Source organism: Aquila chrysaetos, chromosome W (assembly GCF_900496995.4).
Source record: "Aquila chrysaetos chrysaetos chromosome W, bAquChr1.4, whole genome shotgun sequence".
Taxonomy (NCBI): domain Eukaryota; kingdom Metazoa; phylum Chordata; class Aves; order Accipitriformes; family Accipitridae; genus Aquila; species Aquila chrysaetos.
This window is the reverse complement of record NC_054457.1, coordinates 9,070,188-9,088,676: the sequence shown is the minus strand read 5'-3', so window position 1 is coordinate 9,088,676 and position 18,489 is coordinate 9,070,188.

The window sequence follows — 18,489 nt, the reverse complement described above, 5'->3', positions numbered from 1 at the left end:
AACACACCTCCATCCCAAAGGCTACCCGCCTTCAAGGTACAATCACCCCCCACTGAGCATGTGCTCTGAATTTTCTCTAGTATATACCTTTAAAAGTAAAGTGGCTAAGATGAGAGTGCAGTACGCTATTAGTGTATCCATCATTGTGATAGTTCAACATATTGAATGTGACCAGACTTAGTGTTGAATTGGACATCACTCAGAAATTAAACCTAGCCGCCCCCAGCCCCTCTGACATCTGAGGATAAGCTGGAATGCAAGGGGGTTTATTTTCTGCCAAACTTTGTTATGCTTTAACACAACAGGCCCTAAAGAAAAACAGATTTTAAACCTAGAGTAGATTAGAGTAAGATTTAGGCTTTTTTATCATTACTACATAGAAATGCATAGAGGTTGAGGAAAACTGAAGATTTTCAGCATTAGAATCTTACAGAAAGCAATTGTGACTGGAGGATAAAGGTTGAAAACGATACCACTGAATCAATGACAATCTTTCTAGAGACTTCAGTGGGAAGAGAATAAGACTCCTACACCTGTTTGAATAGTTGTTGCATAAGATTAAAGACTGAAGAACTATTTCTGGCCTTAATCATGATACTTATCTATACTCTTCATAAGACCCCTTTAAAAAGTCCTACTTAGCAAGCCTAGAATCATTCCTTGAAATTATATGAATTTACTTAATTTATGTTCTCTCCCTTCTCTTTCTTACATAGGGATATTCAGGTTCTGACTATCTGGAAATAATTCTTAGTGATTGTTATCATTATCTTTACCAAACATTAACTGTAACAGAGATTTATGAATGGAAAGTAGGGTTTTTTCTTTGACTAAAATATCTTCATAAGTATGTGTGTGGAAGGTCAGAAAATGTAAGTGATTTCCATTCACTCCTTCCTTCCTTGCCTTTAAAAAGTGTGACTGGAAAAAAATAACCATCATAGCAAGTGGTCCCTGCTATTATACAAAGTTAATATAGCAAGATTATTTGCAACATTAGGATTTGGCATATAATATCATCTATCCACAAAAGGCTTATCACAGAACCAGGACTTCAGTCTTGACACTGATTTTCATGCTTTTTCAAGTTTTTTGTATGTAAAGTGAGAAGCTCACCAGAACAAGCATGAACTCTGAAAATTACAGCAAATGGATAATTGGTTCAAAAATCACAAGGCATTTTTTGCTCAGAGATTGGTAATGCCTTGTGAACAGACTTTTTATTTGGGGGAGGGTGGTTCTTTTTAAAGGAGGAAAGCAAAAAAAGGAGATTAGTGGATCAAATGTTTCATCTGAAAACTGGAAAGAAATCCTCATAATGAAAAATGCCTGATTCCATTTTCAGACCTTTGATAAACAATTTCTTGCTACAAATCAATAGTTTTTGTAATGATTTTGAAAACAAAAATGCAAGCGATTTCCAAATTGTCAGTAAAAAAACATCAGAAAATGGAAGTGGATTCTTTTGGATCCATACAAAGTGAGGGCAATTTAAACTGCAAATTTTTGAATAAAATATAACAGAACTCTCTTTTTTTTGACCAGTTCCAGTTCACAAGAATATCCAAAAGCATTGTGAAGGTCTGCCATGCCTTTGCTGTACACTATATTCAGTCAGCGGCGAGGCCAGCAGAGGCAACGGTAAGTGGGCAGCTAAACGCTAGATTGAGGCAGACTGGGAGGTTCCCGAGGCCCAGGAGCGCCGGGGAAGAGCGGAGGGACCCGGCCAGAGCCGGCGGCTCTCGCGAGAGAGGCGGACGCGGCGTGGGCGTTGCCAGGGGCAACCGCGGGAGATTTAAACGGCCCTGAGGAGCGCCGGCGACCAGGGCGTGGCGCGGCAGTTGGCTCAGGTAGGGTGCAGCCCCCCTCTTCCTCTTCCAAGCTGGAGAAGGCTACTCAAGCGGTGGGCGTCGGCCCAGAGGGAGACCCAGGTATGGTTGCCACTCGGGGGAAAGCCATTGTTAGGAAATATGTGGCGATGCAGACAGAGGTCCCATGTAAACGTGCAGCTGTCCAGGTCTCTGGCTGCAGGGAGTGCCTGAGTCTATCACTGATGACGGAGGGCAGCAGGAACATCTCCTGTGTGAGGTGTGACCAGGTGGATGATCTGCTCAGCCTGGTGGTAGAGCTGAAGGATGAAGTGGAAAGGTTGAGGAGTATCAGGGAGTGTGAGAGGGAGATAGATTGGTGGGCCCACACCCTACCATCCCTGAGGCAGAGGCAGCAGATGGAAGCTCCGCAAGAAGCGGAGGTTCCCCTGCCCTCTTGCCACCAGGCAGGAGGGGACCTAAGAGATGGAGGGGAATGGATACAGGTCCCTGCTCGGGGAGGCAGGCGAATCCCCTCCCGGTCTCCCTCACCTTCCCAGTTGCCCCTTCACAACAGGTATGGGGCTCTGGAACTTGAGGACCAGGTCAATGAAGATCAGGGTGTAGATGAAGCCCTATCTAGGGAGATGCCTAGGCTCAGTCAGGCAGCCCCACGCATTCTCATAGCCTCTGAAAAAAGAAAAAGGAGGGTAATTGTTGTAGGTGATTCCCTTCTGAGGGGGACAGAGGGCCCAATATGCAGACCTGACCCATCCCACAGGGAAGTCTGCTGCCTCCCTGGGGCCCGGGTAAAAGACATTACCAGGGAACTCCCTGGTCTGGTTCGGACCTCTGATTATTACCCATTGCTGGTTGTGCAGGTTGGCAGTGATGAGATTGCAGAGAGAAATCCAAAGGCAATCAAAAGGGACTTCAGGGCACCGGGACGATGAGTAGAAGGATCGGGAGCACAGGTAGTGTTTTCCTCAATGCCTTCGGTGGCAGGGAAATACACTGAAAGGAACAGGAAAACACACCTGGTTAATACGTGGCTCAGAGGCTGGTGCCATCGGTGGAATTTTGGGTTTTTTGATCGTGGGGAGGTTTACACGGCACCGGGCTTGCTAGCGACAGATGGTATCCAGCTATCTCAAAGGGGTAAACGAATCCTCGCTCGTGAGATGGTGGGGCTCATAGAGAGGGCTTTAAACTAGGTTTGAAGGGGGGTAAGGGATAAAACTAGGTGCACCAGAGATGAGCCTGGGGGCAGGATGCCGATGTTAGGGGTGGATTCGACAGGCCAGCTCAAATGCATCTATGCCAATGCACGCAGCATGGGCAATAAACAGGAGGAGCTGGAAGCCATCATGCAGCAGGATAGATATGACTTAGCTGCCATCACGGAAACATGGTGGGACGACTCCCGTGACTGGAGTGCTGCAATGGATGGCTACAAGCTCTTCAGAAGGGATAGGCAAGGTAGAAGAGGTGGTGGGGTGGCTCTCTATGTTAGGGAATGTTTTGACTGTACAGAGCTACACAATTCTGATGACAAGGTGGAGTACTTATGGGTGAGGATGAGAGGGAAGGCCGATAAGGCAGATATTGTGCTGGGAGTCTGTTATAGACCACCCAACCAGGTTGAAGAGACGGATGAATCGTTCTACAAGCGGCTGTGTATTGGTTTTGTGTGGCAAGGTTTTGGTAGCGGGGGGGGTTACAGGGGTGGCTTCTGTAAGAAGTTGCTGGAAGCTTCCCCTGTGTTCGAGAGAGAGCCAATACCAGCCGGCTCTAAGATGGACCCGCCGCCGGCCAAGGCCGAGCCAATCAGTGATAGTGGTAACGCCTCTGTGATAACATTTTTAAGAAGGAAAAAAAAAGTTGGGACAGGCGGTATTCGGCAGCCGGAGAGAGGAGTGAGAACATGTAAGAGAACCAACCCTGCAGACACCAAGGTCAGTGAAGAAGGAGGGGGAGGAGAGGCTCCAGGCGCCGGAGCAGAGATTCCCCTGCAGCCCATGGTGAAGACCATGGTGAGGCAGGCTGTCCCCCTGCAGTCCATGGAGGTCCACGGTGGAGCAGATCTCCACCTGCAGCCCGGGGAGGACCCCACGCCGGAGCAGGTGGGTTCCCGAAGGAGGCTGTGACCCCGTGGGAAGCCCGCGCTGGAGCAGGCTCCTGGCAGGACCTGCGGATCTGTGGAGAGAGGAGCCCACGGAGCAGGTTTTCTGGCAGGACTTGTGACCCCGTGGGGGACCCACGCTGGAGCAGTGTGCTCCTGAAGGACTGCACACCGTGGAAAGGACCCATGCTGGAGCAGTTCGTGAAGAACTGCAGCCCGTGGGAAGGACCCACGTTGGAGAAGTTTGTGGAGGACTGTCTCCTGTGGGAGGGACCCCACGCTGGAGCAGGGAAGAGTGTGAGGAGTCCTCCCCCTGAGGAGGATGAAGCGGCAGAAAACGATGTGTGATGAACTGACCGTAAACCCCATTCCCCGTCCCCCTGTGCCGCTGGGGGGGTTGGTAGAGAATCCGGGAGTGAAGTTGTGCCCAGGAAGAAGGGAGGGGTGGAGGCAAGGTGTTCTGAGATTTGGTTTTATTTCTCATTACCCTACTCTGGTTGATTTGTAATAAATTAAGTTAATTTTCCCCAAGTTGAGTCTGTTTTGCCCGTGACGGTAATTGGTGAGTGATCTCTCCTGTCCTTATCTTGACCCACAAGCTCTTTGTTATATTTTCTCTCCCCTGTCCAGCTGAGGAGGGGGAGTGATAGAACGGCTTTGGTGGGAACCTGGCAACCAGCCAGGGTCAACCCATCACAGTCTTTTTGGTGGGCTTCTCTAACTCCATCTCAGCCAGACCCAATACAGGCTGGCAGTAGTCTCAGAATCGTGTGCCCTTGTCCTCATGGGGGACTTCAACTTTCCAGACGTCCACTGGAAATACAACACAGCAGTGAGTAAACAATCTAGGAGGTTCCTGGAGTGTGTGGAAGATAACTTCTTGACACGGCTGGTGGGTGAGCCAACCAGGGGAGGAGCCTTGCTAGATCTACTGTTTACGAACAGGGAAGGATTGGTGGGAGGTGTGATGGTCAGAGGCCATCTTGGGCTTAGCGACCATGAAATGATAGAATTCTCAATTCTTGGTGAGGCAAAGAAGGTGGTCAGCAAAACCACCACTATGGACTTCCGGAGGGCTAACTTTGGCCTCTTCAAGGCACTGGTTGAGAGAGTCCCTTGGGAGACAGTCCTGAAGGGAAAAGGGGTCCAGGAGGGATGGACATTCTTTAAGAAGGAAATCTTAATGGCTCAGGACCAGGCTATTCCCATGTGCCGCAAGTCGAACCGCCGAGGAAAATGACTGGCCTGGCTGAACAGGGAGCTTTTGCTAGGACTCAGGAAAAAAAGGAGAGTTTATCATCTCTGGAAGAAAGGGCGGGCAACTTGGGAAGAGTACAGGGATCTTGTTAGATCATACAGAGAGAAAATTAGAAAGGCAAAAGCTCAGCTAGAACTAAACCTGGCCACTATCGTAAGGGACAACAAAAAATGTTTTTACAAATATGTTAACAGTAAAAAGAATCCCAAGGAGAATATCTTTCCTTTAATGGATACAGAAGGGAACGTAGCAACCAGTGATGAGGAAAAGGCCGAGGTACTTAATGCCTTCTTTGCCTCGATCTTTAATAGGGAGACCAGTTATCCTCAGGGTACTCTGCCCCCTGAGCTGGAACGTGAGGATGAAGAGCAGAACATACCCCCCCCCTTAATCCAGGAGGAAATAGTGACCTACTACGCCATCTGGACACACACAAATCTATGGGACCCAATGGGATCCATCCAAGAGTACTGAGGGAACTGGCGGAGGTCCTTGCCAAGCCACTCTCCATCATCTATCGGCGATCCTGGTCAACAGGGGAGGTCCCAGAGGACTGGAGGCTTGCCAATGTGACTCCCATTTACAAGAAGGGTCGGAGGGAGGATCCGGGGAACTACAGGCCTGTCAGCCTGACCTCGGTACCGGGGAAGATTATGGAACGGTTTGTCTTGAGAGCACTCACATGGCAAGTCCAGGACAAGCAGGGGATCGGGCCCAGTCAGCATGGGTTTACGAAAGGCAGGTCCTGCTTGACCAACCTGATCTCCTTCTATGACCATGTGACCCGCCTAGTGGATGAGGGAAAGGCTATGGATGTTATCTTCCTTGACTTCAGCAAGGCCTTTGACACTGTCTCTCATGGCGTACTCCTTGAGAAACTGGCGTCTCATGGCTTAGACAAGTGTACTCTTCGCTGGGTGAAAAACTGGCTGGATGGCCGAGCCCAGAGGGTTGTGGTGAATGGGGTTAAATCCGGTTGGCGGCAGGTCACAAGTGGTGTTCCCCAGGGCTCGGTGTTGGGCCCTGTTCTGTTTAATATCTTTATCAATGATTTGGATGAGGGGATTGAGTGCACCCTCAGCAAGTTTGCAGACGACACCAAGTTGGGGGGAAGGGTCGATCTGCTTGAGGGTAGGGAGGCTCTACAGAGAGATCTGGACAGGCTGGATGGATGGGCTGAGGCCAATCGTATGAAGTTCAACAAGGCCAAGTGCCAGGTCCTGCACTTCGGTCACAACAACCCCATGCAGCGCTACAGGCTTGGGGAAGAGTGGCCGGAAAGCTGCCTGGCAGAGAAAGACCTGGGTGTGCTGGTTGACAGCTGGCTGGATATGAGCCAGGAGTGTGCCCAGGTGGCCAAGAAGGCCAATAGCATCCTGGCCTGTATCAGAAATAGTGTGACCAGCAGGAACAGGGAGGTGATTGTTCCCCTATACTTGGCACTGGTGAGGCTGCACCTTGAGTCCTGTGTTCAGTTTTGGGCCCCTCACTACAAGAAAGACATGGAGGTGCTGGAGCATGTCCAGAGAAGGGCAACAAAACTGGTGAGGGGCCTGGAGCACAAGTCTTATGAGGAGCGGCTGAGGGAGCTGGGGTTGTTTAGTCTAGAGAAGAGGAGGCTGAGGTGAGACCTTATAGCTCTCTACAACTACCTGAAGGGGGGTTGTAGTGAGGTGGGTGCTGCTCTCTTCTGTCAGGTGGCTGGAGATAGGACGAGAGGAAATGGCCTCAAGTTGTGGCAAGGGAGATTTAGGTTAGATATTAGGAAAAATTTCTTTACTGAGAGGGTTGTCAGGTATTGGAACAGCCTGCCCAGGGAAGTGGTTGAGTCACCATCCCTGGAGGTATTTGTAGGGTACGGCGTTCGGAAGATCTCGCGATGTCACAGAAAGGTAGAAGGTTAGTCGTCGCCTCCCTATGACGTATCTGTGATCCCACCTACCGTTGTTAGTATAAAAGGAATTAACTGCGCAATAAAAGACGAAGTTGACGCTCACACCGTGTGTGTTATCTGTCTCTTCCCTGGTCCGGGCCGACCAGTGATCTAATCGCAGCACCTTGATATGTAGCAACACTACATAGTGGTGACCCCGATGTGATCGGTCACACAGATGACGATGGAGCTTGCGCAAGTGATTAAGGTATTAAAGGCGTTAGCCGATGAGGTGGGTGCCCGCGGTTTGATTGGGAAGGGCCCCATGGGCGAATGCATCCAATGGTTGCTGCGCCGGGGAGACATTGGGTCTCCTGGCGAAGTTTTGAGCCCCCCCAAGTGGGGAGAGATTCGGGAGTCCTTGCTCCGAGCTGCTGAACGATTGCAGAGTTGGGGAAAGGTACAGAAGGTGGTCGTGGCGGTACGGGAGGCTAAGGCGTGCTGGTTGGCGGCGCGAGCTGCTGTGTCTGCGGATGAAGAGCCGCCTCGGGAACAGCGGGAGACAGTGCGGTGGAGACGGAGGTTTTTCCTGTAGGGGCGGCACCAGCGGGACCTGGTGCGCCCCCCCCCACAGTATCCATGAGAGGAGTTGCGGCGGGTGGTTCGGAGGGACAGTTTCCAACACCTCAGGCACAGGCACAGGGCGTGCGCGGGCGTGACTTTACGGCAGTTGCAACAACTGCCTTGGCCGCTCTTGGGCGTGTCGCGGCCATGGATAGAGCGGACCCCCCTTGGGTGAAAGTTCGGCAGGGGATTGCCGAGAGGTTTACTGCCTTTTTAGATGGGCTTCAGCTTGCTGTGTAGGCGGCAAACCTTCCGGAGGCGGCTAAAGAGGCGATTGTGGTTGAATGTGCTAGGGCTCAAGCTAACCCACAGAGCGCAGCGCTTGTCTCTCATTTGCCAGCGGGTTCGTCCCTAGGTAACATGATACGCCATGTACTGGAGAGAGAGCAACAACAGGAAGCGCGTCCGGTAGTGGTGGCCTTGCAACAAATTTTGCAGGCGGGTACAACCTGATACTGCTTTTGAGGAGGCAGTCTGTAAGCAGGCCGCTAACGAGCAGGATTCTGATTCTGATAATAATTATTTTGCATCAGGCAGGGTGGACTCTGAAAAAGAGCCGAATTTATATCCCTCATTACCTCCTCCGCTGCCTGCCGCGGCTGCCCCGCCGCTGCCTCCCGCGGCCTCTGCGCGGCTGCGTCCGTCCCCCCCCCCCCCACCCCAATCGCCTGGTACTCCCTCTCCAGGGTCTGCAGAACTTACAACGGAACCTGGCTTTACTACACTACCTGTATCTCCTTCTCCTGCTAATCCCTCTAACTCTATATCTCTGTCTAATCCGTGACGATTCACTTAATGATTTGGGAAAAATTACACATAGCTTGATGCAACACTGTCGAGAAAAAGCTCTACAGCAAGGAGATACCATGTTTACTTTTCCTGTTGTATGCACACCTGCCTCAAGAAATGCAAGAACCTCAAGAGTTAGAGTTCTTAGGATCAGTCATCATGAATCCCTGTGTGATGTTTAATTACACCCATAACACCACTCGAAAGGGTCAGAATATAAATGCTCTTTTGCCTGTATATAGAAATGCTACAGCTTGGTGTAACTATATCTATTCCAGAATATCACACTCTTTTTTTCTATTCCAGCTGCTTTACCTACGCGGATGGTTTTTTTATTTGAGAGAATAGAGCGTGGGAGAGGAATTCCATCAAAACTTAACGGGAGGCCATGTAGCCTCGGACGACTTACGTTACTAACACCCGATATCAATATGATTCACAGTAAAAGGCTCACGATAACTGACACAGGGTTAAGTGGATGACTAGCAAGTTTGGGAATTATGGGATGGTTGAAAGATTTGCTTATGCATGGATTAGTTATGTTAATTGTAATATTAGCAGTTGTAATGATTGTACCACGTATCATAAAAATAGTTGAACGTATGATTGCAAAAGCATTTCATGTAACTTGGCTTGCGCAAAAACAAAAAGGGGGAATTGTGGGAGATTTCATGGAAAATGGGGAACATTTCTTTGAGCCTGATTATTTAGAGTTAGCATAATTAGGCTGTAGTTAACATGAGTGGACCGGAGTACGTGACAGCTGCAGTATGAATGGACTTTTGAACCACCAGAGAAACAACGGACATGAGGAACTTGGACAGTGGAGCAATTAATAAACAAGATAACAGAACTGCAGAGGCAAGAAGGAGCTGCAAGAGCTTTATCGCAATTAAGAAAGCTGTCATTTCGGCTTAGAACATTTAGCTGTGGGATGGAGACTTAGGAGTTGGTTTGTATTTTTGTTAAAAATCGGGGTTTCTTTTATTCTTGTGTATTTTATTAGGTATAATGTTGCTTTTACTGTGTTTAATTGATTGTGTTCATAGATCTTGTAGGTCACCTTGGCCGACATAACAGGTCAAGATTCTCTGTGCATTGCAACCGCATCACAAAGCCCATGAACCAATAGACAGGATGGCTATGACTCGTGCAGCACGCCTGGCCAGCAAGCGCATGCGTCATAGACTCCCCATGTTTCAACCGAGGTGAATTTCAGCACCCGCTGGCCACGTGTGCTGAAATCCGTTCCTCTGCAAATGTATAAATACCAGGACTTTCCGAAGAGCATCGGGTTGGTGTACGGCAAGGCCATCGTTGCCTCTGTGGGGATGCCCATGTAAAGCTGGCACCTACCAATTGCTGGGCTGAGTTTGCGGATGGTGGTGACTAGATCTGTTAATGCTCTTTTTAAAGAAAAAGGGGGAATTGTTGTGGGAACATATTTAGCTAATGGTCACAAGAGCATTCCAGACACCTTTAGAAGGTGTCACGGTCCACTCGGTGGACTCGTGATGGTTCGTTTGCTACGATCTTGAAAGTGCAAAATTAAGGTGACCAACACCAAAGGGGATAGCTGTAATCACACAGTAAAACTTTATTGTATTGCCTGTGAAGAGGCACGCGATAGTTAGAGATGGGTGAAAGAAAGGAGAAAAGTAAAGTTAAGTTTAGAGAGAGGAGAAAGAGAGGTTATAGCTACCACCGCTGATCTCAAGACGTCCTAACGGTCCCGGGTCCAGCTACTGCTGCGTCGTCGATCGTCGTGGTCCTTGGTGGGGAAGCTTCCAATTCCCATTGTTCAGAAGTCATCTTTTATGCTTAGTAACACACCTTGCTCCACCTCTGCCTCAGGAGTCTCCGCCCTTCTCAGAATACAAATATCATATCTCCGCCCTTCTCGAGCGAGGCTATCACGCAGGCGCAGGGTCAGTGTCTGAGGCGTGGTAAGTCTTGGAGGTGGGTAGCCTTCGACCAGGAGGTGTGTTTTGGTATTATAATGAAGCAAAGTTCGTCTAGAGTTCATGATTTCTTCATCGATGTTATGGCAACGGTTGCAATCCATCCTTTTTGACAGTAGCTATGCGGTTACCTCTAACGGCTCTAGCCAGGTACCTTCCAGGAGCCTTGTACCGCACATTCTGTCCTTGGGATTGGCCGCTGCGCTCCAAACAGGCCGTTGTCAGGTAACGTACTGTTCATGTTCCTGATGACAATGTTGAGACAATGCTGATTTTCTGACCAACTCTTACACCACCCCGTGGCTCAACATGGTCGTCAGGACGTCAGGACCGCTTGGTGGTAGCATGATAAAGAAGAGGAAGAAGAAAAGGAAAAGAAAAGACAGAGAGAGAGAGAAAAGGAGCGAAGATAGAAAGGCAACTACAATTTATATCAATTACAATCAAAATTGTTTATATATAAAAAAAAAATCAATGAGGTTTCAAAACATCAATTGATTTGGGAATATCCACATTGGATGGAACATCAAGCATATTATATGTGTTCAGTACAGACATCAAACACGTTAACCGATTCATCATTCTCCAGGCTATGACATACAATACTGCAGACAAAGCCAAGCTGATCAAAACCAATATCAAGAGAACCACGATGAGGTGACACAACTTGTTCAGGATGCCTGTAGCAGTAGGCGACCATCCAAAAAGTGTGTCCCACCATCTATGTTCTGCATCCTTTTGCACTCTTTCTAAAACTCGGTGTATTTCTTTCACATTGTGATGAACAGTTATTAAGGTTTTCTGTCCGTTTTCCCTAATTTTTTCCAAAATCTCAACCAAATCCTTGTGTTGTAATAACTGTTTTACCAAAGTGAGATTCATTCCAATGGGTATAGGCAGCAATTCATAAATCAACATATAGTTAGATTGCAAAAGTTGGTGAGATGTGACCGGGGCTGAATAGGAAAAGTCACATCCGACAATCTTAGTAAAATTACAAACACAAAAATTTAAATGATTTTTAGTCTCCACAACTACCTTATCTACAGATAGAAAATCACAAACAGTCCTCAAACATACACAGCCTTTGCCGATATATGTGAGTACTGTTTCAGGGTTTTCATTAGGATGAATCTCAAAGTGGCAAATATTTTGTTCAGTATCTAAACAAATATCTTGTGCCTCAATTGCATTGCCTTCACAAACAAATCCTTGTTGTTCTCGTACAATGCAAGATTCCAAATTAACAGTTTGCCATTTTTCATTCACCTTTCGGGCCCATACTCTATGCTCAAAAGGATAGAGTATAGTTCCGTTGTGGTTCAACCCTAATGCAATAACAGGATAAATTGGGTATATGGTAGCATTATATATAGTAAGCACAAAAGTTGTAGCTATGTTTGTAACGGGATCATAAGTAAAGTTTACCAGGTTCCACCAGGATTGGAGTTCCTTCTCAAAATCAGTGGCACTGTCCCAAATTATTTTCCGAATTTCAGTGGGGAGAGTGCCTTCTTCACCTTCTCTTATAATTGAGGCGGCTACCGACTGCATCCATATTTGAGCCTGGATACAACTGAGAGCCAAAGAGACGTTATTTTGGATCACCCCAAGTGCATCAGTAATCAATTCGTGGTCCCTTACATTTACCTTTTCCCATTTTGGTAATATATTTGACAACAGCCACTGGTTAGTCCCCAAAGCCAATAAAGAAGATCACAAAGGCTGTTGTAATTTAGCCAAATCACTAATTGAGGTAGCCAACTTGTTCATTATTACTTCCGAATCGATGCTATTTAAAACTCCCAATCCTGTTCCCAAAACACCGGTTAGGTCTCTCTGTGTTCTTCTCATGGGAAGAGTTCGTTTTTGCAGCCAGGTTGTCCATCCCTCGTAAGAAGTCTTTAGGAAAGGTGAGCAAGCTGGCTGAATGTCTGAAACATTGTTCTGCATTGACAATTCAACTCGTTTGAGAGACCACGCCGGGTTAAACAACATTTGTTGTAGGCCCGTATTTCTGATCACATACGGTCCAATTTCAAAGATTTTTGGACTGAGCACAACAATTGGTTGGGTAGTAGGTATTACAACATCTATTTTAAATCCTCCCCAGTATTTAGTGCTATTTTTACCACACATAACTTTATAAGAGTATTGTACAGCAGTCAAGTTTAACCAACAGTCTAGGTTTTGATTTTTACACAACAAAATAGGGCCATGAGGTCCAATTCCATAACTGTTTATAGATTCAATGTGAGATTCAGTGATCAGTCTGCATCTTATTGTGATGTTATTTCCTTGTACCACTGTAAAAGAGGGTATAACTTCATCTTTGTCAGTTAGCATAAAGAGGGTATCTATGCCATCGTGCGTGACTACTGCAACAAGCATCCTAGTTACAACATTCATTTTGAATTTAAATGTTAGGCCTGATAGCTCTCCGGTCGGTGGATTAGATCGCCAATCGCACACCACATAAACTGGCTTGGTCAAAGTGAAATTATACCAACAATCTCCTTGTTCCTTAAGACAGGATTTGGTGATTTCAACATTATTGGTACTTGGGTCTAGGGGGTAGTTACTGACATTCTTTTGACGGCAACATGTAATGAGAGAATCCTGTTTGTTACATCCCCATTCTATTGTAGGACAGAGTTTCACAGTGATGTTGGAACTAGGGTCCAATAGATTTCCAGAGATGGTAATTGAAGAGGCTTTCTCATAGAGATCCTTCCACCTTTCTGCATCCCACTTGGATTTTTTCTCCAATCGTTCCAGTCAGGACACGGACCCAGTCTTTTTTGTCCCATTCCCCCCCACTCAAGTGGGTGGTATACTTCAGAATCATGCATTACTACAGTGGCTGTTTGGGAGACGGTCTTTGGGATACTGTCCCATACTCCAAGTATACTGGACAATAGCTTGGGACCATGGCCATTCTGTATTCTTTTGGCTACAGATTAGTGGTAAAATACAAAAAGGTACTATCAATCTAGTTAAGTGATTCATAATTCATGCTGTTCTTGGCGTCCCTCGGAGTTCTTCTACAAAACAAAAAAAAAAACAAAACTTGCCTCTCTGAGGCAAAAGAGATTAATACTATACAGAAAATTAAAATGATGGAATTATCCAGCGAGTATTTATCCGATGCTCCTTCCCTAGGGCATCGGATGCTACCCATGAGTATACATTCAGTGGGGTTTTTAATACCAGTGGCACACTTCCTACAGTGGGAAGTTCTACTAGGACAGGTTGTCCAGGGAAATGTGCTGGATTCTTAGAATCATCTGGTCCCTTTAATGAGGGAACTAGAGAGGGAGCCTTCGGGCAAAAGGCAGTAATTTTGGGACATCCATTTACCCCCCATCTGTCATTTACACCTTTGACAGCTTCCCATAGGCGGGCATCCCAATTTCCCTCTTGTGGTTTCAAAAGTCATTTTAAGAGACCATTTGTTCTTTCTACAATCCCATTGGCCTGTGGATAGTATGGAGTGTGGAAGACCCATTTAATCCCTTCACTTCGTGCCCAATCCTGTACGATTTTGGCGGTGAAGTGGGAGCCATTGTCAGATTGTATTTCTTGTGGTTTTGGAAAAATTCCAAACCATTCACGCAGTGCTTTCACGGTTTTTTCTCCCGTAGCTTTGTTCAAAGCTTCGGCTTGGACTAGCCCTGATGTTATCTCCACTCCTACCAGCACAAAGCGTTTTCCTCCTGATTTCTTAAAGGGGCCTATATAATCTACCTGCCAAGCATCCCACAAGCCTTTACCCTCTCTTAAATGCAGAGGGTCATCCTCTAAGGGGTGTCTTTCGAGCCATGTACAGCACTATTCACAGGCTGATATGCAGGTTTTACACATTTCCCTAGCGACAGGCCAACCTCGGGCAAGGGCTTCACGATACAAATCTTTAGCTCCTGTATGTTTATGTTTTATATGTAACCATTCTAGCAAACGATCCCAATCTTCTGTGATCTGGTCCTTTTGTACAGGAGCTAGTCTTGCTAATTCATCAGCTTTGTTGTTCCATTCTCCTGCCGAGCCCCCATCTACTTGATGAGAAGCTACCCATCCCACAGCAAAGTTCCCTTGTCTTGCAATGCTCAGGATTTCTTGCCACTTGTCCTTTTGCCACACTGAAATTCTGTTAACCTCCCATTCATTTTGCTCCCAGAAAGGGAGCCATTCAGTACATCCTTTAAACACTGCATAGGAATCAGTATATATATGGACAGGGGAAGCGGTTTGTGCTTCATGCTTGAAAACGCTCCATACTGCAATTAATTCTCCTACCTGGGCACTCCCTTCTCCCTCTGTTATTATCTGTTCTTTAGTAATAGTGTGGAGGGCTACTGCCCGGTATTTCCACACTTTTCCTTCTCGCTTTGCAGAAGCGTCGGTAAACCAAGCATTCACTGACTGATCGTGGGAGAAAGGAGGGGCTACCCGAATAACTGAGATAGGTTTGTCTTGGCTGCCATCCAGGCTTTCCGCTTCTTGGATAGCTAAGTTTTTTAAAGCTCCTTCAGTCACTGAGAAAAGGTTACAATAGTGTTCAATCTGGGCATACCACTTTCGTACCGAGGCTCTCTGGGCCACCCCGTCAGGAGGGGGGGTCCTGTTAGTGACTGCTTTTATAACTTTGAACGGGCCTCTTAGCACGATTGGTTGCTGACGCGTAATTTTCTCCACTTCTATGAGAGCCATGCTAACCACAAACAAACCTTTCTCCCATGCAGTATATCTCTTCTCAGCATCCTTAAAGCCGCAGGAGTAAAATCCTACAGGGCGGGTTGGACCCTCAGGACCACGTTGCCAAATGTGTACTGACAATTCTGTTGTGGCAAACCCCCATTCTACCTGAAAAGGGTCTGTAGGGTGGATAGGGCCAAGAGCCTGATGAGCTGTTGCTTCAAAAATTAACAATTGCATTGCTTCTTCCTGAGAAGCAGTCCATTCCCATTTGGCCCGTTTTCTCAGCAAATCATAAAGAGGTCTGGCAATGATAGAAAAGTCTGGGATATGTTTTCTCCAGAATACCAATAACCCTAAAGCATGCTGCAAATCCTTTTTTGATTCAGGCATTTTAATCTGATCTAGAGAAGTGAGGGTGTCTGGTGGGATACATGTCATTCCCCCTTTCCACCAAATTCCCCAAAACTTTACTTCTTGTGAGGGTTTTTGGATCCTTTCTGGGGGAATTTGCAAACCCAAGTTCTCCAAATGAGAAATTATGTTCTGTTTGGTTGCCCCCACCTCCTTTTCTTCATCTCCACCCACGAGAATATCATCAATATACTGATAGACAGCTATGCCGTCGGCTTTTGGTATTTTCTCCAGTTCTTGGGCCAAAGCGTGGTGAGCTAGTGTAGGGGAATGTTTGTATCCCTGAGGCAGCCGGGTAAAGGTAAATTGTTGTCCCTCCCAAGTAAAAGCAAAACGATCTCTGTCTTCTGGTCGCAAAGGTATCATGAAAAACATATCTTTAACATCTATGGTTGCCATGATCGGATGAGCTTTCTCCTGAATTGTTATTACCAGTTCAGCCATATTAGGGACTGCGGCAGTCAGAGGCCCTGTGTTAGCATTCAGCCTTCGAAAATCTACTGTGAGCCTCCACTTCCCATTAGGTTTTTTCACCGGCCATACCGGCGAGTTGAAAGGAGAATGGGTATTTATCACCACTCCTTGTTCCCGCATCTCCTGCATGACTGGTTTGATACCTTCCTTTGCTCCCAGGGGGAGGGGATATTGTTTAACACTAGTTACTTTGCTAAATGGCAGAGGGGGTGCAGTTTGAAGTAGCCTGATGTTCAGCTGCGGTGTCCCGAAAGTCCACAACAATCCTTCTGAATCCTCCCACCCCCTTCCTTTAAGGGCATCTATTCCTAACAGGTTAGTTGGAATGTTCCCAACCACCATGTTAATAGCGATTGTGCCTTCCTCTCCCGGCAGCATCAGCTTTACCGGAACAACGTTCATAACTTCTGTTGACCCTAAAGCGTTCAAGACACAAACGTTTCGCTTAGAGGGAATCACCCCACACCTCTGTGCATCTTCCTCAGTCAGGGCAGAGATCTGTGCACCGGTGTCAATTAAAAAGGTTATGGGTGCACGCTTAGGACCTACAATAGCTGTAATCAATAAATCTCCTCTGTTAGTTTTAGTGAGCTGTCGGATATAAATCCATCCTCCGTTCCCCCGCCCACTGCTAAGGAACGGAGGTTCTAGTTTCCCTGCTGACTTTCCCCATCGCCCGTGCTCTCCGCGGGGGGGGCTGTGGGCATGACAGGAGAGATTTCTCTATTTGACCTTAAGTGCTGTGGGTGTTGTTTTGGACCATACCACTTTGATATCAGTTTACTCAGTTTATTAAGGGGTAAACCATCCATTACATCTCTGGGAACTCCCTTTTTAATTCCCAAAGCCCACCATTGCTGTCGAGTCAGGGGCTGTCTTCCTCCTCCCCCAGTTTTAGAGTAGGAGTAGTCAGCAGCACTGGCGGAGTCAGTGAGAGCGGTTACAGTTTTACTAACAGATAGGGGTAGATCTTTAGCTCCTACTTGACGAATTCCTTTAGGTTTCTCCTCCAAGGTTCTCACAGGACCGTATTTTCTGCTATAATCTATCAATTCCTGTGCTACATCTCCCCATGTCCACATCCTTTTATGTTTTGAGTGGGAAGAAGCCGAGCTATGATTAAAAGGTGAATCTGTGCCAACATAAATTTCATCTCTTTTACCTTTAATAAAGCTCTCCAACTTTTCTACAGGGTCTAAAGACGCTATGGTCCTTTGGAGAACAATCCCGGTAGATTTGAGTGATTCTGGGAGTCCCCTTATCAAAGGAGTCATGATTTCAGGATTCACCGGCAACATCATTGGGGATTCACATCCGGGAACTAACTTCCTTTCATGTATCATTTGCAGGCAGGCTGCTTTGTGCACACTTTCTAGCAATTGATCAACTGTGCCTGTGATTGCTAGGGGATCCCCCCTGTCTAAGGGGTTCAGCCCTCCGGCCCAATAGGCAGCCCGCTGGGTTAGGGACCATGGGGCACGTCTATCCCCTGTTGTTAAAAAGACACCGTGGCCCCAGTAACCACTAGCTTCCCTTTCACTTAACTGAATTTGGTCCCCTCCAGTTAAAGATACACGCCACACATACTCTGTTTCGGATTCTTTGGGAAGGCGCCCATATTCTCTTTTCATTTTGGCCAATTCAGTGGGAGTGTATGGTATCTCTTTAGTTGTAATATGTGGGTCATTATCCTCATCATTTATATAAGTATATTCTGCTTTAATCAAAGGCCTCACTTGGGGGTTTTCCCTGAAGTGTTTCCTTGCTTCCTCTAGTTCCTTTTGGGGGTATACCTGACTTATTTGCCGAATACCTATCTTTTCCATTTTCATTTCTCTCTCATTCAATGATTCAACAGACTTTGAAAGTTCTTCTTTTAAGGCATCTTTTAGACAGCGATTTTCTTCCTCCTTTTCCTCTGCTTGCTGTTTGTACAAGCAAATTACTCTTTCTTTCTCTGCTAACTGCTCTTCCAGGTTGGAGGTTGTTTTCTGCAAAAGTTGTACCAAATTTTCAAGGGATTCTATGATTTGTTTTTCCTGGCTACGCCGCTTATAGCGGTCTTCAATTGCTGCGACCAGGCTGGCTCCAAGAACTGCACAGATTATCGCTTTGCCTTTGCCTGACCGTGATCTAGCCTCATTCTGTATAGAAATCACTCGGTCTGTTACACTCTGTAAATTTGCCCAATTGTCTCGAGCCCACTCTTCCCCAGGCGGGGAGGGTCGAGCTCCATACTTTGCCAAGAGTGCATAAAATGAGTCAATATTTTTTACTGATGGAGAGTTTTGATAACCATTCTTTTCAGTCATTTTTGTTGCAAAGGGCCAAACTCACTTCGGGGAGGTCAAACTTAGTTACACCACACACGCAACAACTGCTGCGTCGCCCTCCTCTTCCCCGAGTGGCTGAAGGGACCAAAATCTCACTTCGGGGAGTCAAAACTTAGTTGCTCACAAGTGCAGACTTTC